This window comes from Symphalangus syndactylus, chromosome 19 (genome assembly GCF_028878055.3).
Source record: "Symphalangus syndactylus isolate Jambi chromosome 19, NHGRI_mSymSyn1-v2.1_pri, whole genome shotgun sequence".
Classification (NCBI taxonomy): domain Eukaryota; kingdom Metazoa; phylum Chordata; class Mammalia; order Primates; family Hylobatidae; genus Symphalangus; species Symphalangus syndactylus.
In genome coordinates this window covers 84,352,673-84,376,828 of record NC_072434.2, presented here as the reverse complement: position 1 = coordinate 84,376,828, position 24,156 = coordinate 84,352,673, and the positions used below count along the sequence as shown (strand labels likewise).

Here is a 24,156-nt window from a genome sequence, read left to right as displayed (position 1 = left end):
CGTTCAGGGTGTGTATGTGCAGATTTGTTACGTGGGTAAACTGCGTGTCGTGGGGGTTTGATATACACATTATTTTGTCACACAGGTAGTGGACATAGTACCTGATAGGTAGTTTTTCAACCCTCATTTTCCCTCCACCCTCAGGGTAGGCCTGGGTCTATTGTTCCCTTTTTTGTGTGCATGTGTACTTAATATTTAGCTCCCACTTATAAATGAGAACATGCAGTATTGGTTTCGGTTCCTGCATTAATTCACTTAGAATAAAGGCCTCTAGCTCCATCTGTGTTGCTGCAAAGGACATAATTTTGTTCCTTTTTATGGCTGTATAGTATTCCATGGTGTATCTGTACCACATTTTCTTTATCTAGTCCACCACAATATTTTAAAATTGCCAAATAAAGTACACATGAACATATATTTTACATACTTAATTCCTAAGTAGCAAATAATTTTGTTAAAATTCTTTATAAGAAGTTCAAATTCTAAATCTTAACCTCATATATATGTTGAGAGAATCCAAGTAGCTCTGGAAATATTTAAGAAATTAAGAGTAAGAAGGCAGAGAAAAAAATGGTGAACACCAGCTCTGTTAACCAGACAGCTTTGGACAGTGTGAGGAGACCAATCACATCAAATTGCCCTCAAAAATATTGGCAGGATAGAGAGTTAGCAGCATTTTGGATTTGTCTGATAATTAAAATGTCCTTTTAATTTACTTTCCAATTAAAAAAAATTGTGGTGAAACACACATAACGTAACGTTTACCATCTTAATCATTTTCAAGTGTACAGTTCAGTGGTATTAAATACATTCATAACGTGTCACTATCACCACCATCCATCTCCTGAACCCTTTTTATCTTGTAAAACTGAAATCCTACACTCATTAAATAATAACTTCCTATTACTCCCTTAACCTTGGCACCTGGCAACCACCATTCTACTTTCTGCCTCTATGATTTTGACTATGCTGAGTACATCATATCAATGTAATCATATAGTATTTGTCTTTTGTGACTGGCTTATTTCATTTATAAAGTCCTCAAGATTCATCCATGTTGTAGCATATATCAGAATTTCGTTCATTTTAAAGACTAAATCATGAAGGAATAGAAAATCTGAATATACCTATAACTTGTAAGTGGAGTCAATCAACAATCAAAAATTTTCCAATTAAGAAAAGCCATGGACCTGACAGTTTCACTGGTATATTCTATCAAATATTTAAAGAACTACCATCAATTTTTACCAAACTTTTCTAAAAACTTGAAGAGAAGGGAACACCTCCTAACTCATCAAAGATGAGTCCTGATACCAAAACCAGACAAACACACTACGAGAAAACAAAACTACAGACCAGTAGCCCTTATGTACATTGACACAAAAATACTAAAAAAATACTAACAAACCAAATTCAGCAGCATACTAAAAAGATTATATACTATGACCAAGTGCAATGAATTATTGGAATGCAAGCATGGTTCAACACATGAATATCAATCAATGTAATACATTCCATTAGCAGAATGAAGGAAAAAACACATAATCATCTCAATGGATGCAGAAAAAGCATTTAACAAAATTCAAAACCCATTCATGGTAGTAACACTTAACAAACTAGGAATAGAAGGAAATTACCTCAAAATAACAAAAGCCACATATGAAAAAAACCCCAGCAAACATCATATTCAATGGTGAAAGACTAAAAGTTTTTCTCTGGGATTGGGAACAAGGCAAGGATGTCCACTTTCACCAATTCTAATCAACATAGTACTAGAAGATATATTCAGAGAACCTAGGCAAGAAAAAAAAGGCATTCAAATAAGAAAGGAAGAAGTAAAATTATCTCTGCAGATGACCAGATATTATATTCCTAAAGATTTCACACGAAGTTGTTAGAACTAATAAATGAATTCAGTAAATAGGTTACAAAGTGACAAAAAAATCAGCTGCATTTTATACACTAATAATGAACAATTAAAAAAGGAAATTATGAAAACAGTTCCACTTATAATAGCATCAAACATAATAAAATACTTAGGAATTAATTTAACCAAGAAGATGGCAGACTAGTATAATGAAAACTACAAAATACTGCTGAAAGAAATTAATGAAGACATAAATAAATGGAACCACATCCCATATTCACAGATTGGAGGACTTAGTGTTGTCAACATGTTAATACCACACAAGGTGATCTATAGATCAATGTATTCCCTATACAAGTCCCAATGACATTGTTTGCAGAAATAAAAAACCCCTCATTTTAAAATTTATATGCACTCTCAAGAGACCTGGAATAGCAAAAGCAATCTTGAAAAATAACAAAGCTGGAGGACTCACACTTTCTTATTCCAAAACTTACTGCATAGCCACAGTAATCAAAACAGTGTTGTACTGTCTTAAAGACAGACACATAGACCAATAGAATAAACTAGAGAGCTCAGAAACAAATCCTCGCATACATGGTAAAATCATTTATGACAAGGGTGCCAAGACCGTTCAATGGAGAAAGGACAGTCTCTTCAACAAATGGTGGTGGGGGCCGGGCGGGCGAGGTGGCTCACGCTTGTAATCCCAGCACTTTGGGAGGCCGAGGCGGGCGGATCACGAGGTCAGGAGATCGAGACCACGATGAAACCCCGTCTCTACTAAAAATACAAAAAAATCAGCCGGGCGTGGTGGCGGGCGCCTGTAGTCCCAGCTACTCGGAGAGGCTGAGGCAGGAGAATGGCGTGAACCCGGGAGGCGGAGCTTGCAGTGAGCCGAGATTGCACCACTGCACTCCAGCCTGGGAGACAGAGCAAGACTCTGTCACAAAAAAACAAAAAACAAAAAACAAAAAAATGGTGGTGGGAAAATTATACATCCATATGCAAAAGAATGAAGCTGAACCCTTACCTAACACCATATTCAAAAATTACCTCAAAATGTATCGAAGACCTACATGTAAGACATAAAACTATAAAACTCTTAGACAAAAACATAAGCAAATGATTCAGAACATTGGATTTGGTAGTGATTTCTTAAATATGACACTAAAAACACAAGAAATAAAAAAATAGACTATAAAAAATTTTTAAAAATGTTCACCAATGGATGACCTTTTGACTTAATTTAAAAATTTGAAATCACAAGGAATTACTTTTTAATTGTCATGATTTAAAAGTAGACATACTGAAGTTTTAACTTTGCATTTAATTTCATATGATGAATTTATAGGTACATGAGAGAAGAGAGAAAGTGTTATCTTTTTTGCATAAGAATGTAATTTCAGCAAAGTAATGATGCAAAATTTTGAATCCTTATGAGATGTATGAGGATGGGCTAAAGTAGGTGTGGGATGGCTCTCCTGGAAGCTCTGTCACAAAGGAAGTCTCTTGTCGACAATTCAACTTTTACATTGATAGGGCTCTACCGTTTTGGAACACAATTTGACCATTCTTTAAAATGTTAAGCATAATATTACCATATAACACCTCTGTATTATAATTGCCCTACATCTAAGGGCAGTCAAACTGAAAAATTTATTCCAATGAAAGAAAAATAACATTTGGAGGCTTAATGCAAATTTTTTTGGTACTAATGCAAAATCAGACCTAGTACTTCTAGGTGTATAGAATTTAATTGCCCTGGGATATAGGACAATTTAACTGCCCTGGATATAGGGCAATTATAACACAAGGGTGTTAATTGTTAATTGCCCTATATCTAAGGGCAATTCCACCCTTAGACATACACAAGAGAAATAAAAACAGATGTTCATATCAAAACTTAGACATAAATGTTTAAAGTAGCATTATTGATAATAGCCAAAAAGTGAAAATAATGGACATGTCCATCAACACATGTGTGAATAAATAGAATGTGCCAATATTCATACAATGGAATACTACTCAGAAACAAAAAGGAAGTGCTGATCCATGTTATAATATTGACAAACCTTGAAAATATTATGCCAAGTGAAATAAATCAATCACAAAGACTATACACGGTATAATTCCATTATGGAATATCTCCAGAAAAGGTAAATCTAGAGAGCCAGAAAATAAGTTAGTGTTTGCCTAGGGCCAGGAGTAAGAGGTTGGGAAGTAACTGATAATAGGTATGAGGATTCTTTTGGGGTTGATAAAAGTGTTCCAGAATTGATTGTGGTGTTGGTTGCATAACTGTGAATGCACTAAAGCCAATGAATAGCACAATTTAAATTGGGAATTACGTAGAATGTAAATTATATTTCAATAAAGTTGTTAAAATGGGGGCTCTGGTATTCTGAGTTTTTAAAAAATATCTATTTTGGAGATAATATTTAGTTGTTAGTTGGTGAAATTATACACCTACATGTACTAGGTCTGCTTTCGCTTTAGTAGCAAAAAATAATTTGCATTAAGCCTCCAAATGCTTTTTTTGGTCTTTTATTAGAATAAAGAAGTTAAAAATCTACCTTCTGTAAAATTAAATCCATTAAATTGCTTCAGGAGTCAGAGTTATTTTAAAAAATATTCTTATATTTATAATGTAATAAGAGAAGAGGGTCTTGCTGTGTTGCGCAGGCTGATCTTGAACTCCTGGGCTCGAGCACTCAGCCTCCCAAAGTGCCGGGAGTTCAGGCATGAGCCATTATGTCTGGCCTGATGCTTGTATTTTTGATAGAGGAATAGAAAGTGTTAGATGAATTAGTGACTGCAAGGCTTGACAAGACGCAAAGGCAATCTGAAGGCAGCATGAGCTGCCCACCACAAGCTCTTGTATATCACGTGCCCCTTAGAGAAAAATCCTAAAACTGCTACCAAGAAAATTTACAGATGTACCCCCACCCATGAAATATAATCATAAAAGTTTAATTGTAAATTGCAAGCCAATTTTATCTTAACTTTATGAGACAAAAGAAACAAACAAACAAACAAACAAAAAAAACTTCTATCAGCCTGACCTGGGGCTCCAGGACAGAATTAAGCCCTAATGGTTGAAGGCGTCTATGGTCTAGAACGGTTCTAGTTTTCTACTATTTTATGGAGAGCCAAGACTCAAATTATTTTCTGCATTTGGTGATGCAGATAACTTTGGTTAAGAAAAATACTAATTTGTTTGCCTTTTGAGATATGATCCTAATTTTCCGAACACAGCTGTTTTTTCATATGTCATGCAATAAACGGTACTTTCACAAGGCACACAGCTAAAAAAAGAACACAAACTTCCCAGTTTTAAACCCAAGAATTAGAAACTGTGAAAGGCCACTATTAACTCCATTTTTTAAGAGACTCTAGCAAAATTGGATAATAGCAATTTTCACAATTATCATACAATCCTTTTGGTGATTTGTTGATATCTTTTATTTCTGTTCTTCCAGAAGATCAGATCTTTAGAGCATCATCGGAGAAAAGGTCAAATTCACCAACATGCTCATTTTTCAGAAAGACATTTTTGTTTGAGACCATCTTACTTTAAAATTAAGTGTGTAACAAAAACACCACCATTAAGTTACAGCCATATCAGTGTGGTTTTTATGGTCCATATAATTATTGTTTTGTAAATGAAGTCCTGTCATTAAGCTTTAGTTCCACAGAAACTAACATTCTGGAAGACCTACCTTTTAACAGCACTAGGAACCTCTTCAACGTTCATAAATCTCATAGTTGGAGCTGACCAAGAGTCTTGAAAGAGAGCCGTAGAGAGCGCCTGGGCTCAGCCATTCTGGCGATGGAGGAAGGTCTTCTGAAGTCTCTGCTGGTGTGTGTGTTGGGCAGCAGAGCTGACTTCCTGCCTCCAATTAACTGGTAAATAATATTACAGTCTGGGCTGTTCTGAGCCCAGCTGAGATGGTTTTAGAGTGCTGTTTCTCAGAGAGGATACAGAAAGCTAATCAGGATTGTCAGCATAATTCCTCCCTGCTTAGTGTCAGGAAAGGAGCCTTGTTTATTTCAAATTACTGTGCTCAAGAAATTTTATTTTGCCATGGTTCACCAGAAACAAAGGTGAACCTACAACGAGTAGTAAGAAAATCTCAAGACATTGTTAACAGTGTTAAATAAGGTTCAGTTCTTCTAAATTACATTAATTGAGTACCTACTAATGTATATAAAAAGCACCAGCTTGGAATCTGAAGATAGCAAGAAGAATAAGATAATGTCCACTTTGCAAGATAGGTGAAGGGATTGGTGACATTAGGCAAGACACAACCTTTCTTTGGGACTTAGCTGCCTCACCTGTGAAAGGTGAGGATTCGATCACTTGCTTTTTAAGGTTCCTTTCGGGTTAGAAAGCATTTTGAAAAGCAAACAAGGCTGGGCACGGTGGCTCACGCTTGTAATCTCAGAACTTTGGGAGGCTGAAGCAGGCGGATCACCTGAGGTCAGGGGTTTGAGGCCAGCCTGGTCAACATGGTGAAACCCCGTCTCTATTAAAAACACAAAAATTAGCTGGGCATGGTAATGCATGCCTGTAATCCCAGCTATTCCAGAGCCTGAGGCAGGAGAATCACATGAACCAAAGTTGTGCCACTGCACCCCAGCCTGGGCAACAAGAGCGAGACTCCGTCTCAAAAAAAAAAAAAAAGTAAACAAATAACAGAATGTCCTTATTCCAGCCATCCCTAAAAAGCAGACTTAGCTTTACCTTAAATTCCAGATTTTAAATGATATTCATACACATAAAAGAGAAGCATCTATATGGTCATATTGTTGACATGATTCTTTGTTGTTTGTATCAGAATTTTGCAGATTATATTTTTTGCTGTCAACTTTTCTTATTCCACCAAGAAGGATAAGCCATATATATATATTTTTTTTTACTGTGAATATACTTTATTTAGTCATTTTTGTTTAGAGCTGAAACTCTGGGAATTCAAAATTTATATCCTTGCCTGTGAGCTTCATACAGACACCAGGAAAAGTTTCAACGTTGCGTTCCACATTGTTTTGCTGCGCTTTGTCCAAATGAGCCTTTATGAGACAGCTGCCATCCAGTTTCACGTGGATACTCTTGCCCACAATTTCACTTGGGAAGACCAAGTCCTCGGGGATTGAGTCATGTGTGGCTTTCAGGGTACGGCTCCTTTGACGCTTTTGCTTATTTTTTGTATGGCTTTTTCGGGTTGGCTTAGGCAGAATTCTCCTCTGAGCAATAAAGAAAACATGCTTCCCCCAAACTTTTTCTCCAATTCACGTACTAGCCAGACTTGGATTTTCTGGAAAGATTTCACTTGAGGAATGGGAAGAAAAATTATGATAGCTTTCCCACCACCACCATCTTCAGTTTCCTTGGCTGCTGTGATATTCAGCTCCCTGAACTGAGCCTTGAGGTCCGAGTTAATCTCCAGCTCCAGAAAAGCCTGGGAGATACCAGACTTGAACTTGTCTGGCTTCTTGCTCTTGGGCTTCGTGATCCTGGTGTTCGACTGAACATGGCCTTCTCCTTGCTGAGTGCCACCTTAGGAAGAGTAAAACCACGTTTTAAAACCAATTTGTCAGGAATTCATAATCTTTTTCTAGCTAAGATAGGATGAGACCCCTTTTCTTCCCTACACATTTGTAGATATGTAAAACCCTATCCCATGTGGGGATGATGGGGTGTACAGGGGCTACCTTGGTTAATGTGGGTCCCCCAGAGTTAGCATGCTGGGAAGGTTTCTTACCCAGAGTTGCAGGTGACTGCAGTCAAGGCTGTGCGCAGAACTAAGAGCAGATGATGGCGGATTGGCCAGAAAAGGGAGGGCCAATGGGTTACCAAAAGCATTATCAGGCAGGGTGTGGTGGCTCACACCTGTAATCCCAGCACTTTGGGAGGCCGAGGCAGTGGATCACCTGAGGTCAGGAGTTCAAGGCCACCCTGGCCAATATGGTGGAACCCCATCTCTACTAATAATACAAAAATTAGCCGTATGTGGTGGTGCATGCTTGTAATCCCAGCTACCTGGGAGGCTGAGGCAGGAGAGTTACTGGAACCTGGGAGGCGGAGGTTGCAGTGAGCCGAGATCACGCCACTGCACTCCAGCCTGGGCGACAGAGCAAGACCCCGTCAAAAAAAACAAAAACAAAAACAAAAGCAATATCAGAGGTGTCCCCTGAGACTTAGAGTGAAGTAACACACATTAGGACAATCATGGAGACTAAGTAAACAGAGAAGGCAAAGCAGGAGGCTGATTCTGGAAAATACCTGGGACCAGGTAGGTCCAGGCTGGGAGACGCTGTGAGAAGATAATCAGGTCTAAGGGGCTGGCAGGAGAGACAGGTGTGGGAGCTTGGAGGACTGAGACTTGGGGGACAGAAGAATGTGGTGGAGCACTGGATGTGTCATCCTTGAACAAAGACAAACACCACCTGTTCAAGCCTCGGGAGCTTCATTTAGAAGCTGAGGCAGAGTCATTGACCTGACTGTAGTGATGTGGCCTCACGAGTGAACTGGACCCCAGTACCAGTGCTGTCAGTAAAGGAACAAGAAAACGTCCTGAGGCTCCCATCAATGACTCCGGATCTCATGGGTGTTGCTCCTTTGCCCTGCTAGGACCTGAGAGAGCTGATGCCTTGAAGTCACTCGACAAAGGTGTTTTGCTCACGGTTTTTCTCCCTTGGGTGCACGGCTAGCACTGGCCACCAGGGAGGCTGTGCCCACAGTGCTCTGCTGGAGCCACTGGAGCCAGGGAGGAGCCACCCAGGGGTCATTCTGGACATTTTCTTGCCACCAACCAGACCTCACTTCCTGTTGTGAGCATTCATCTCCACAGTGTGAGCCGGTCAGATGGAGGAAAGTTGGGACGACAGGCTTGAGATCCTCTCCTTTACTCATTCAATAACTAGGTCCCAAGCACTGATCTTGTTCCAGAGCTAAGTATGGTCTGGGTCTCTTAGTGAGTGAATGACATGGCCCTTGTCCTCCAGGAGCTCACGTCTGAAGGGGAGGAGGAGGGACAGAACCATTAAAATAAAAGAAAAGTGTGAGCATAACATTGAAATAAAGCAGAGTGCTAAGAAGGGGAGACGAAGATCACTTCAAGGGCGGGAGGTGGGTCTGAAAAGGCCTCACTGAAGTGACATTTATGCTGAGAAGGGTACTTGGGGCCACTCCTGCAAAAGTCTGAGACCAGTGTGCCAGGGGAAGGGTCAGTGGCCAAAAAGTCCAGGAAAAAGTGAGCTTGGCCAGAGAGGAGGTAGAAAGAGGGCCAGTGTGGCTGGAGAGAGCTTGTGAGTAGAGGAGGGGAGAGAGGCTGAAGGCAGGGGTGGATTCTGGATGGCCCTGTGTTAGTGATCTACAGCTGTATGAAAGCATTATCCCAATCTTAGAGGCTTACAACAAACACATAGATCTTCCTGTTTCTGGGGCCCAGGAATCCAGCAGGACTTATCTGGGTGCTTCTGCCATGATATCTCTCAGGAGGCTGGGACTGTGGTCTCAACTGAGGCTTGAGTGGGGCTGGATCCAATGCTAAGCTCATTCATATAGTTACTGGAAGGATTCAGTTAGGACTGATGGCCTGAGCTCCCCTCTGTCCATTTCCCTCTCTATATCCTAGGACACACGAGCCTCCCCATAGGGCAGCTCATAACACAGCAGCTGATTCCCCAGAGTCAGGGATCTGAGAGAGGGAGAGACAGAGAGAGGACAACACAGAGAAAGGAAAGGAGAACAGAGGAGAGAAGGAGCAAGATACCAGTCACAGTCATTTTATAACTGAATCTTGGAAGTGACATCTCATCCCTTCTGCCATATTCTATTGGTTAGAAGTGTGTCGCTAAGTCAGTCCACACTCCGGGGGAGGACATGACACAAGGATGTGTCCACCAAGAGGTGGGGGAACCTCTTGGAGCCATTGAGGTGGCTCCTACCACATAGGCTGAGATGTGGCACTTGGGTCTGAATCTGAACAAACATTTAACCATTGCAAGCTATTATGAGGATGACAATATCAGAATTTCTTAAATTTCAGCCCTCCAATAGTACACACATGGAAATGAGGCCAGGAGGAATGGGACATTTGCCAAGATCACATGGCAGGAACCCAGGCCTCTTTTTAGTTGTGTTCCGTGATAATTCCTACCATCTCTTCATGCATTTCGTGTCTAATTTGTCCATTACCTACATGCGATACCAGCCCACAGCTTTCCTAAGTGTTATCTCACACATCCCTGATGACATCCCTAGGCAGTCGATGCCAGGATGATCTCCATTGTGCAGGAGAGGAGGCTCGGGGAGACCCTGAGAGGCACAGTGGCTTTGCCTAGAGTCACATAAGTGGTAAGAAGGAGGAGCTGGGTCTGAACCTACATCTGTCTATTCCAGGGTGGGACCCTGGCTGCACCCAGGCCTTCCACAGGGGCTGCAGGGAGGCAGGGTTGGTGAAACTCTCTACATCTATGGAGGGTCATTGGGTAGGGGTGTGTGCAGACAGTAGCCCACAGGGTCATCTGCAGTCTTCTAATCAGGGAGGGGATTCAGGGAGGGGATGCAGGTAAGGGAACCCCATGATGTACAGAAGGTGTGGACAGCATCGTGCTGAGAAATCTGGCTGGAACCTCAACAGTGATGTCCAGCCAGGTTTCAGGGGTCGGGCTGCTCCCCTCCCCACTTCAGATTAAACATCAACATGAAGGACATACTACGTGCCTTCCAATGACAAAACCTTCCCTCCGCCTTTCAGAGACACCCAGTCAATATATCACTCCCAGGACGTCTTCCTAGATTGCAGTCTACCACATAATTGGGCTGAGTTTATCACTGCAGTGTCCCCTCCCCAGCTTCTGGCAGCTCTGCTCTTTGTGGTCCAGCCCTATCCCCTCCCTACACGCTCACCTGCACCTTCCTCCAGGCCTCCTCACCCTCAGACTCTGCCTCAGTGGACTCTGGGTGCTCCAGTTGGACCAGGAGTAGGTGGACACAGTGCTGCAGGTCCGGGCCAGGCATGTTGAGCTGTAGATAGGCCCCAGCACCTTGAGAGGGGGCAACTGTGGGGGCTGATAGAAATCACTGGAGTAATGATCCATCCAGGTGCCCAGCATAGAGGAGATGGTGCAGGGCGAGGCAGGTGAGCAGAACATGTAGAGGCCCAGTCTCTCCTTCCACCCTGCCCTCCAAGGGACGCCCCTGGGAAAACCTCAAACTTAGCTCATGCCTAAATTTCTGTGTGCAGCCTACAGGTCTCCCTTTCCCACTGATAATTCTCTTACCCCACCCCATGGTCTCCATCTGTGATGTCAGCGTGTGTGCGTGTGTGTGTGTGTGTGTGTGTGTGTGTGTGTATGTGCGGATCTTGAGAGCTAACAGTTCCACAGGGGATGGTCAGGCAGGATGGTGATTCAAGGTCGGGACTGTCTTCCTGGGAAAGACACAGGTGGGCCCTTTCCCAAGCAGCTGCAGCTACTGTCAGTGCTCACACACATGGGGCCCACGTGGGGTGCAGACAGTGCAAACACTGGAGACCCCATGCACAGCACGTGCTCAAGGCACCAATGGTTCCTCCAATATCTGTTCCCACCTGTCCTGTCCCCTGCAGCCAGAAAGTGGTATTAGCCTCACTTAACCATATGGAATTGCAGGGAGTGGCTAGTTCCCTAAATGGTAATATAGGCGCTGTAACAATTAGAAGTGAACATGGACGTGGGCCAGGAAAAAGCTCCGGATCTTCAGAATTACACAAAGCACCACACCCCTGCCTCTTGTGTAGAGGGAATAAGTCCCAGAGAAAAAATCGTCTGGTTCAAGTTCACACACTGATTCAACGAACAGCTGGTATCTTGGTTAGGATTAGTTTTGCCTACACATAGCAGAAAACCCAGAATAACAGCACCACAGAGAAGAGAGAGTAAGAGTTCTTTCTTTCTCCCATAGAGGAGCTCTGGAGGTGGGCTCCATGCTGCCCCTGGATGGCCCCCTAGGGCAGTCAGTCAGCATGCGTCTTTCTGCCCCAGCATCTTCATAGCTGGTTTCCATCCTGAAGGCTGTCTCAGGGCCCACGGTGACTGCTTTTCAGAGGAAAATGAGGAGGAAAGAAGGACAAAGGGGCCTCATAGCTGTGTCAGTTCCACCTAAGCACCCTCCCCAAAGACCCTCTCAGTCCTTCTGCTCACAGCTCATCAGCTTGAACTTTGTCTGGTCCCTCTTAGCTGCAGGAAAAGTTAGGAATAATAGCCTTTTAGTTTGCTTGGAAAATTGTTTTCCTAATAAAACTGAGCTCTCTCCCTACCCTAAACTCCAAGCTGAAGGAGGCAGGAGGGATTGACTTCTTTTCGGGTGAATTGGGCATTCCTTCACCTACCACGGCCTCTCTTTTGTTGGTGATTATTCATTCTCAGAGAGGGGACAAAAGCCGTGGTTCCAAACTAGGACATTGGAGTGGGAAACCCGCTTTCAGTTCCTCAGCAGAATGATAAGAACCTCTGCGTCGTCTTTCATCTGTCTGCGCATTGGCAGAAGGTCTGAGAAAATCCTCGTTTACATCCTAAATGGGTGGGCAAAGGTGGAGGATTGTGGAGACTTTTGGGCAAGCAGCATGTTCCTAAACTCAGCCACGATTGAATCTCTGTAAGTGAACAAAGTGGAATGCTTTGACCTCACCATGTTGGTCCCCGGGACACCTTGACCTCTGTTGTGAGTATTACAGCAAAAACAGTCCACACAAAATAAAACTAATAATGGTGGTGAAAACTCCACATGGTAAAATTTATCACTGACGAAGAACTGATGAAAGAAAAAAATACTTAAAAAACATTTTGACATGCATTATTTGACCCCGGGCACATGAAAAGGTAGAAAGAATGATTCCGAAAAAAAACTTAAAAACAGAGAATATATAGTCAGTAAATTATGTGGACAAATCACTTACATAAAACTTAATTGATCCTGATAACAATTTCAGTTTTCTAAACTATAAAGAATCAAATTTTAGTGAATTAAAAATAAAAGTGAATAAACGACATTGGTTTACTTTCTATATGTTAAAAAATCAGTGAGTTAAAATACCTTACTGAAGTTTGCTCTCAACAAAATTTTAAATTGTTGATAATGATTCCTTTTTTTTTTTTTTTTGAGATGGAGTTTTGCTCTTGTTGCCCAGGCTGGAGTGCAATGGCGTGATCTTGGCTCACTGCAACCTCCACCTCCCGGGTTCAAGTGATTCTCCTGCCTCAGCCTCCCGAGTAGCTGGGATTACAGGCATGCGCCACCATGCCTGGCTAATTTTGTATTTTTAATAGAGACAGGGTTTCACCATGTTGGTCAGGCTGGTCTCGAACTCCTGGCCTAAAGTGACCCGCCCACCTCAGCCTCCCCAAGCGCTGGGATTGCAGGCATGAGCCACCACACCCGGCCTGTGTTGATAATAATTCTGATTTCAAAGGTTATTAAGCACAGAATAAAAATATTTTGAGAGATCGAATCTCTCTGAGGTAAAGTGGCGGGGTCAGAATAGCAGGGTCAAATGGAAGGCAGCACTTGCAAGGCCAAATGGACTTTTGTCATTTTAAATGTGACACAGAGATAATAACTATGTAAATTAATCCCACAATGAAATTTTTAAGCAGGTTTATTAGAGAGATTACGGTAATAGCCAAATAACCCTTCATATTCCAGGAGTGTAATGCTGTATTTCACTGCCCCCTGGCTTTGCTGGCTGTGCACTCAGTTTGGGGAGGCAGTTCTCCCTGCGGTCACTCAGGAACCCTGAATTCTTCCACCTGGTGCCTTCACCTTCCCTGGGACTTCAACCCCATCTGCATCCAGCAGAAGAAAGAGAAGAAGCATGAAGAAATGCCCGCGGGGGGATTTTATGGGCCTGGACTGGCAGTGGCACCCATAAGTCCCACTCCCCTTCCCTTGTAACACAAGGGAGTCTGGGAAATGTGGTACAGCTTTGTGTGCAGAGAAGGGGAGAATGGATTTTGCTGGACAACTAGAGTTCTCTGCAACAGTGAGTAACTCATTTGGATTAATTGTGTTTCTCGTTTTATTTTGTTTTAAGACAGGGTCTTGCTCTATTACCCAGGCTGAAGTGTAGTGATGTAATCATGGCTAACTGCAGCCTGGACCTTCCAGGATTAAATGATCTTCCTACCTTGGCCTCCTGAGTAGCTGGGACCACAGGCACGTGCCACCACACCCAGATAATTTCTTAACTTTTTGTAGAGATAGGATTTCACCGTGTTGCCCAGGCTGGCCCCAAGCTCCTGGGCTCAAGCAATCCCTCAACCAACTCGACCTCCCAGAGTTCTGGGATTACAAGCATGAGCCAACATGCCTGACCAAATGTGATTCTCAAATCTTTGTTGAGTGTCTACTGTGAGCTAGGCCCGAGCTAAGAGCTGGACAGAGAGCTGCACCATAGCCTGAGAGAAGCTCCTAGTTTACAGAAGGAGATCAGACGTGGTATGAAGTGCTTGCTATCCTAAGAAGGATAAAGTGAAAGTGCTAGAAGGCTAGTGAATTATTCCAGCATAGGAAGCTGCCTGAAGAAGACAGCACCTGAGCTCCATTTTTGTAGAGAAACTAGATTTGGCTGGTAGAGGAAGACAGCAGGGGGAGCTACAGAAGCATGTAATTTTTTTTTCTTTTTTGAGGTAGAGTTTTGCTCTTGTTGCCCAGGCTGGAGTGCAATGGCGCGATCTCGGCTCACCGCAACCTCCGCCTTCCGGGTTCAAGTGAGTCTCCTGCCTCAGCCTCCCGAGTAGCTGGGATTACAGGCAAGTGCTACCACGCCTGGCTAATTTTGTATTTTTAGTAGAGAGGGGGTTTCTTCATGTTGGTCAGGCTGATCTTGAACTCCCTACCTCAGGTGATCCGCCCGCCTTGGCCTCCCAAAGTGCTGGGATTACAGGTGTGAGCCACGGTGCCCGGCCCAGAAGCATGTAATTTATGTACCAGTTACAGTAAGGAATGCTAGACAGCAATTAAAATCAGATTTTCAGAAACATTAAATGCCACGAATAAGTGCTCATATTAAGTGCAAAAGTAACTGGGAATACAGGATTTCCCACTGGTTTTGAAAAAAATCTCTATATCTAAATTAGATGAACGTATTCAACTCTTTTGAGTGATAGTTTTCATTTCTCTGAAATGTTTTATTGTTTATAAAATCAGCCGGGCACGGTGGCTCACACCTATAATCCCAGCTACTCGTGAGGCTGAAGCAGGAGAATAGCTTGAACCCAGGCAGCGAAAGTTGCAGTGAGCCGAGATCGTGCCACTGCACTCCAGCCTGGGCAGCAGAGTGAGGCTCCATCACAAAATAATAAATAAATAAATAAGTAAATAAATAAATTAGAAGGATTCCATCAATATACATTCATTTGGTTTACTATTATCTTTAAACCAGACATACATAGCTGTGATGTAAACCAGTTATTCTCAACACTGTCCCACCCCTCACCCTGCTAACGTTGTGAGACTGCAACCTTGCCTCCATTTTCTGTCCTAGAATCCAAAGCCTCATTCAGCTGCTCAATAAATACTCCCTGAAATGGTGTACTGGGGAGAGACCTATTTTTTCATACTGTGCAATGACAAAATAAAGACTTCCACTAGGAAGCACCCCCAAAGCATTGAATCTTACACAATTTGTTTGCGATCTAATCAAAATCCTGAGGAGACACCTTTTATTTTTATTTATTTATTAAAAAAAAAAGACACCGCACTTTTAATGTGATCTTTAGGAGACAAAGTTACGGAGCCCTGCAGCATTCATGCCATTCTCTCATATGGCCACCAGAGAGCAGTGTGTGACTGCTTTTGACCATGATATTGCCCATTTCAATAATTGTTCAAGCTGGCCTTCTTCAGAATGTGTTCATGACCTTAGGGAATTTCTTTTTCTTTTCTGTTTTTTTCAGACAGGGTCTCGCTCTGTCACTCAGGCTGGAGTACATGGCATGATCATAGCCTACTGTAACCTCAAACTCCCGGGCTCGAGCAACCTCCACTGCCCCTGCCCTTAGCCTCCCTAGTAGCTACGACTACAGGTATGCACCACGACACCTAGCTAGCTTTTAAAATTTTTTGGAGAGACAGAGTCTTGCTATGTTGCTCAGGCAGGTTTTGAACTCCTGGCCTCAAGTGATTCTCCAGCCTTAGCCTCCCAAAGCACTGGGATTACGTACAGGTGTGAGCCACTGCACCTGACCGAGAATGTCTTCAATAAACATTTTTTATACCTCTATTATCATTTGGAAGCTAATGAAAATTCCCTATAAGGAACAAATATAAAATAATCCTCTGACTGGATATGTACCCTGAGACAAAGGCTGCCATGGACAATTGTGTCTGACCCCAGGATCTGTGTCCAGATCTGCCACTCCCTTCTCCATCCATCCATTCTACAAACCTCTGTCTCTACAAAGTATCTTTTAACAATTGGATATAATGTACTAGAGATACTTCCTGATCATAGCAACCCCTTCTTTGTGATATGAATCTTTTGGTAACAAGGGGTCTTCCTCATAAGAGAGTAGAATATGAAATAAAGGAAGACCAAATAAAGGAAATTGGCAGGAGGTCTCAGTGGAAGTCTGTCCAGAGGGGAAACCTCATGTTAGCATAGCAAAAATCCATTATACATTGTCTGCTATCTCCAACGCAGTGAGTTTCCATTTTCCCTCTAAAAATTTGCTAAAATCCTTTATATTCTAAGAACATCACGTTATAATAACAAAAGTAGTCATAACAATTTTAAGAAAAAGACAAAATTACTGTTTTAATCACCAGATGCTCCAGCTTCAACAGTTCATCCCTCAGTATTCTATCATAATCATTGGTCAGCCTCACAAGATAGTAATTTGAGAGGAGTAATTCTACCCCTCGGTTCTGACCATACCAGAGGTTCTTAGCCCAGTACCTGACCCAGCAGAGGTGCCTTAGAATACCCAGCAAATGAACTTGGGTCACATGATCTGACAGGTCGGAGAAGAGCATTTGACACTGGGACTCATCTAAAACAGCTCAGATATGAGGTCACCATAAACATGCTACTTGATAACCTGACAGCCTCTTTAAGCCAGATTGTCCTTCCACAGCAACCCCCAGCTTGGACCTACCTGGCCCCAAGTATTTCCCAGAATCACCCCCTGCTTTGACTTCTCTTGCTTCCTTTGGCCTCCCTTGTGTCCTACTGGGTGGTTCTTCACTCTACGTCTCTGAGGACACCTCTGACACCCTTGGATACCCTAATGAATCTCCCTTTTCTGGCCGACCTGCCATCACCTGCCGCTGGTTCCACACTCGACTTTGATTGCGGTATCATCCACACTCCAGTTAGAAGACACTCCCAAGATGCTGAACCCGGGAGCCCACAGGAGCCAAAGTAGCCCCCGACCCCATCTCTTCCAACATCCGCATTAGGGATAGGGGATTCAAATGTCTACAGACATGTTGGGAAGAAAAGGGTCTCATGCCATCTTACCTAGAAAATGATTCCCTATTTCAGATAAGTTACTACACGATTGTGTGATATATTTGTTCTCCTCCATGGAATAAGAGAACTTCGTATAAACAAAAAAATGTTCAATGTCCTAAACAAATAAAGAATGTCTTAACAATGTGAATATTTCTTTTCTATTTCTTTACTTTCTTTTGTTTATGATGTTATTAAAAAATGGGACTGTGAAACCCCGTATCTACTAAAAATACAACAAAATTAGCCGGCCGTGGTGGCGGGCGCCTGTACTCCCAGCTACTCGGGAGGCTGAGGCAGGAGAATGGCGTGAACCTGGGAGGCAGAGCTTGCAGTGAGTCGAGATCGCGCCACAGCACTCCAGCCTGGGCGACAGAGCGAGACTCCGTCTCAAAAAAATAGGGGACTTAAAGTAAAGCTATATCTGCTTTCTAGGGATAGCTAAAATGGGAACGTTCTGTTACTTGTTTGTTTGCTTTTACAAATACTTTTTAGTTCAGTAGGAACCATAGAATTCAATGGGTCACATCCTTGCATTTTGCAGGTGAGGCAGCTAAGGCCCAATGAGAGGGTGTGTCTCCCCCAATGCTCATGGTCACCAATTCCTTCACCTACCTGGAGAAAATAAACAGGATCTTATTACACCCAGTGTCTCCAGATTCTAGGCCAGTGCCTTTAAATAGTAGGCATCCAGTAAATCAAATTAATGGAATTATAACTTAACTTGGAGGACTTGCCTTCCCTGCCCTGTCTGCCCCTGAGTGCCTGGTGCTGGCTTTGACCCTAACTAGATATTAAACATGAGGAGTGGTATAGGGTAAAGTTTGGAACAACACGTTTTCCTTTAGTGTATAAAAATTCTATGATTTCCAAATGTATGAAAACTTTGATTGAAACTACTTCTCTCCCTGAGATCAAAGCTATATATGTGTGTGTGTTGCATTGTTTTATTTATGTATCTTCTCAGCCCTTTTGGGTAAGGGATGGGGAAGAGCTGTTTGTGATGAGAAAAGAATAACTGTATTGAATTAATTCTATGACTCGTGTTTTTCACACTTTTACACATATCTGGAATTGACAATATCTTAAAACACTGGTATCTCCATGGAGTTGTGGTGCGCTTATCATTGCCTGTGAATATGTGACTTTGGTTGTTATTACTGGGGACCTGTCTGGATGATGGCAACCACTTAATGTCTGAGTCAACAAATTATGGACACAATTGCAGAAAGAAGTCAATGTTCTGGTTGTCTGAAATTATCTTTGACATCTGATAAAATCAAGACAGGCCCAGCAGTAAAACTTGCAGACTTAGTATAATCCAAGAAGAAAATTCCAGCAACTAAACTGTGGCACGCTTTTAAGAGCTGCTGCATCCCCAGGGTTCTGCAGAGCATTGAGTATTTAGAAAACCCAAAGGGACACTACTGACTGTGAAAAGACAGACACTGAATACCAAAAAGATTTGAAAATACCTAAGCATTTTATTTTGCTTCTATTTTCTCTTTTTCACAAGCATAAGAGGGATATATATTTTAAAATCCATGTGTAAAGACTCCAAAAGCTCTGCATATACACTAAACTTGTAATGATTTTGATGACTAAAAAGCATTAGGTTCTGTAAATCTAAAACTGTTGTAATATAGTTTTTTTTTTTTTTAAAGAAGCATTGGGTAATAGTACCATTGAATAAATGTTTCTTTTTTAGTGGTACATAAAGTAATGTTCTTACAGTTGATGATGACTCAGATGCAGTGAAATATGGGTGTTTCATACTTGATTCTGAGTCATTTTGCTACTACAATTAATAGACAGTTAGTTCCCCAAACAAGTGATAGCAACTTTTTTTTTTTTTTTTTTTTTTTTTGAGACGGAATCTCGCTCTGTTGCCCAGACTGGAGTGCAGTGACGCGATCTCGGCTCACTGCAAGCTCCGCCTCATGGGTTCACGCCATTCTCCTGCCTCAGCCTCCCGAGTAGCTGGGACTACAGGCGCCCGCCACCACGCCCGGCTAATTTTTTGTATTTTTAGTAGAGAGGGGGTTTCAGCATGTTGGCCAGGCTGGTCTTAAACTGCTGACCTCAGGCGATCCGCCTGCCTCTGCCTTCCAAAGTGCTGGGATTACAGGCGTGAGCCACCGCACCCGGCCTGATAGCAACTTTTAAAGTTTAATTTTATGTTAATGGTTTTAGGGGGAAAAAATCTGACTCCTTACTTATTTTTGCACCAAATGAAAAAAGTCATAATAAAAGGAAAACTACGAGGTTATAAACTATTCTGTGACCCAATAATAAGTGAATATGTGTCTGTGTTTAATGACTTTCCATACTCAGAAGTCACACTGAATATTTGTTTACCATAAAGAAGGCAGATCTTGGCCAGGCACAGTGGCTCACACCTGTAATCCTAGCATTTTGGGAAGCCGACGTGGGTGGATCGCCTGAGGTCCGGAGTTCGAGGTCAGCCTGACCAAAATGGTGAAACCCTGTCTGTACTAAAAATACAAAAATTAGCTGGGCGTGGCGGTGCATGCCTGTAGTCCCAGCTACTTGGGAGGCTGAGGCAGGAGAATTGCTTGAACCCGGGAGGCAGAGGTTGCAGTGAGCCGAGATCACGCCATTGCACTCCAGCCTGGGCAACAAGAGCAAAATCCATAAAAAAAGAAACAACAACAACAACAACAAAACCAAGAAGGCAGAAGATCTCATGGGCTCATTGGGTTGAATTTTGAAAACTTACCTAGTTTAGTGAGAGAAAAGGTATCCTGACATGATTCACTTGCCTTTTAACATACTTCGGGTGTAAATGAAGAGTAGCTTTGATAATTACCAGTTTTCTAAATATAAAATGTGTTCTCCGTAGGTATGACTTTACTAAGATGAGGGTATTCCTGTTCGTCTGCATAGGCGTGATCTGCAATTTATAATGGCATCTACATTCATAATATTAATATAATTTTTCATCAAAATCGGAAGAGTGTGACTTTTGTGATAATGTAAAATGATAAAAACCTGCACGTCTGAAATTGTCCTTGGAGATCTCTTTTGCAGTGTCACCAGAGTATCTCGTTTGATGCTGTGTATTTCACCATTACTCAGCATGTGGGTGACTGCTGGCTGCTCTGCTCATCAGGGATGCTTGCTTTTCAAATAGCATTTGGGAAACTGACAAGTGATGACATATGCTTATATTTATCTTCAGATCCACAATTTAGTGATTGTTATTTGTTTTTGTTTTTGTTTTTTGTTTTTTTTTTTTTTTTTGAGTCGGAGTCTTGCTCTGTCACCCAGGCTGGAGTGCAGTGGCGCAATCTCGGCTCACTGCAAGCTCCGCCTCCCGGGTTCACGCCATTCTCCTGCCTCAGCCTCCCGAGTAGCTGGGACTACAGGCGCCCGCCACCACGCCCAGCTAATTTTTTGTATTTTTTAGTAGAGACGGGGTTTCACCGTGGTCTCGATATCCTGACCTTATGATCCGCCCGCCTCGGCCTCCCAAAGTGCTGGGATTACAAGCGTGAGCCACCGCGCCCGGCCGTGGGAGCCTTTTTATCCAGGTTCACGGGTGAAGTGTCAGGGTCCTGCTGCCCCAGCCATTCTAGGATAAGAATGGGGGCCGGGAGTGCTCAGAGCTGGAATTCCACTGCCCCTCTGTGCCATGCCATATATCTGGCAGCTGAGGGCAACAGCCTGCCTTGTGCCAGGGTGGACGGTAATGGGTTAAAAGGCAAAAACCAGAGGGAACTTGCAGTATCAGGGGGTTGCCCATTCAAGTCCTATCCACTCTCCACCGTTCTGAGCTTCAGAGAACCGAGAAGGGGGTCTTTTCGGCTGGCGTAAATGTATACGTCCCCAGCCTTTCCTGGAAGTCCTGAGAGCCGCTCTAAAGCCCACACTGCTGAGTCCCTCGGGCCAGACACCTGGCACAAGGACGCGGGGCTCGCGGCAGCTTCCAGGCTAGCGCATGCGCAGTTAGCATTCCTGGATCCTGGCCCCTGCAGGACCCTGGCGCATGGTCGAAGCAGGTCCCTAGAGAGTTCTCATTTAGAGAGCTGCTGCATTCGTCCTGCTCAGGTGTTAAAAAGAGAGATTTTTCTGATGGAGAGGTTTCTGTGAAGAGGCCATGGCACGAAAGTTTATCAGATTTGTATGTATAACTGACCGAAACGAAAATTGAAGCTCAGATACCATCACGGTTCAGCCCAACTGGTGATGGACGAAGGCCCTCTGAAGTCTGCTGGTGCATGGGCTGAGAAGCAGAGCAGACTTCCTGCCTTCAATTAATTGGCAAATAATAGCACATTCTGGGTTGCTTCCTTTCTCTGGAACTTAGTCCTGTCTGCGTGAGAGAGAAAAAGGGGGATGCTCTGTACGATTCTAAAGATCTGGGGCTTTCACTTGGCCCATGTCCATGTCTACTTCTAATTGTCCCCATGCCTCAGTTTCTCTCAGGTGAACTACCCCCCGGCTCAAGCCCATGTGCCTAAGTGAGGCTGACACACTTCCTGGCTACAGGAGACAGAGTCTACGTGAGATCAGATATTGGAGGAACCGCTGGTGTCTTTCCCACGTGCTGTGCGGAGGAGCTTCATGGATGCACTGTCTGCAGCCCACACTGGCCCAGTGGGCGTGCCCACCATGAACATGAGGCCCAGTGGCCCTGGGCTTGGTCCGCTTGTGTCCTTCCCAGGAAGAGAGTCTGTGTGGGCCCTGAAGCCCCTCTCTGCCTCACCCTGTCAGGGTGAAGGGAGTAACACAGTCCATGCTAAGCTCCTAGCTACACAGTTCTAGCCCACCTGCCATTGGACATTTGGGAATCCGAGTCCCAGAGACAAGCAGAGACCGGTGAGGGTATTGGACATGGGCATGTCCAGAAAATAATGGATTCCCACCTCCTAGGCCAGGGCTCAACCATCTCACGTGGGGTTCCCTAAGAGACTGGGGACCCCTGCCTAGCCTTCCCATGTGGGTCCTGTACCTCTTAGCAACCCCATGGGTGTGCACCCACATGCTTGATGATCATAGGGCTGAAGTAAGAGGAAAAGTGGACCCTGGGGAGGTAACAAGGGAAAAATAAGAAAAGGCTGGAGGCAGCTCTGCACTGTTCTAGCACCATGACCAGGACCATGGCTTGGGAAGGAGAGAGATGCCAGGATGCTGGGCTGGGGAAGCTGTAAGGTACCCAGGGGTCTGCCTGGACTGGGACCATCTCGCAGCAGTCAGAAGCAGATGGTACTTGGGGTTCTATGTCCACCATACTGGGCACCTTCAACTGAGACAAGACCTCCTAGGGTGAGGAGGGCTACAGGCAAGAGGGCCCAGTTTCCCTCCTTACATATTGGGATACCATGAGTTGGTCACCCCAAGGTTCCCTCAGGTTTAGAAAGTGTCTATGGCCCCAGGTTCCCTGTAGATGACTTACTGATTTTCGTGGTCCTTGGAAAATGTTTTCTACTTCCTCGGAGTCTTTTGCAGCAGAGAGAATCAGAGAGAGACTGGAGGACTGAGATGTGGGGTAAGGAAGAACATGGCACAGCGCTGAACTACTCATCTTGAATAAGGCAAAGGCCATCTGTTAGAGCCTTCAGTCCTCACTGGAAATGAACCCATAGTCACTGCCCTGGCTGTGGTGAAGTGGCCTCATGAGTGAACTGGACCCCAGAGCTATTGCTGGCAATAGGGGGACAAGGAAAGTTTCGGGGGTCCCTCTCAATGCCTTGGATCCTGCAGCTCCTGCTCCTTTGTTCCCTGAAACCAGGGAGAGCTGATGCCTTGAAGTCACTCAAACAAAGGTGTGTTGGTTGGTGATTTTTTTTCCCTTGGGTGCAGTGCCAGCACCGGCCACCAGGGAGGCTGGGCCCACTGTGCTCTCCTGGAGCAACTGGAGATAGGGAGGAGCCACCCAGGGGTCAGCTGGAGCAGCCAGGGCCCACTGGGGCAGAGCTGGTGTGTGAGGAGGCCTGGCGGTGGGTTCATGTGGGCCTATCGGGAGGGGACAGGGCTGGACCGCACAGAGCAGAGCTTCCAGAAGCTGGGGAGCGGACGCAGCAATGAGAAACTCAGCCCAATCATGTGGCCGACTGCAGTCTGGAAGAATTCCTGGGTGTGGAGTTTCTCTGAGTTTCTCAGAAAGGCAGAGGGAAGATTTTTGTCAGTAGAAGGCACATGGAAAGTCAGTCATGTTGGTGATCTTTCCTCCTCTGGCAGCTCCAGGGCCAGCTCCAGTTCCAGCTCACAAGCCACCTCCAGAGTGTGTGTCAGGGCTGGGTCCACCACCAGCTCCAGCTCCAGGCTAACCCAGCCGCTCTAGGGAAATCTGCAGAGCTGGAAGCAAGAGCAGCAACCACCACAGCACCAGCTCCCGAGCTCCTCTGCAAGCTCCATCAACAGCTCCAGCCCCAGGGCTAAGGCAATCCCAGCAAGAGCACCAAACCCAGCCACGCAGCCACTGCAGGCTCTGGCCCCAGCTCCAGCTCCAGAGCCCAAGCCAGCTCCAGCTCCGGGTCTTGAGACAACAGCAGAACCTGCTGCTGTTTTGTTATAACCATCCTAGTGAGTGTGGAGTGGTATCTCATTGCTGGTTTGATGTTCATTTCCCTGATACCTAACGTTGCTCATCGTCTTTCATGTGCTTGTTCACCGATTGGATATTTTCTCTGGAGAAATGTCTACGCAAGTCCTTTGCCTGTTAGTAGTTGGATTGGTTGCGTTTCTGTCCTTGAACTATAAAAGTTCATTATATTTTCTGGGTACAAAATCTTTATCAGATTTTTCACTTACCAATATTTCCTG

General features: G+C 44.1%; 1 pseudogene; it reads right to left on the bottom strand.

Moving 5' to 3' along the window:
- Nucleotides 1-6,820: 6,820 nt before the first annotated feature.
- Nucleotides 6,821-10,895, bottom strand: LOC129458296 (small ribosomal subunit protein eS7-like; annotated as a pseudogene).
- Nucleotides 10,896-24,156: the final 13,261 nt, after the last annotated feature.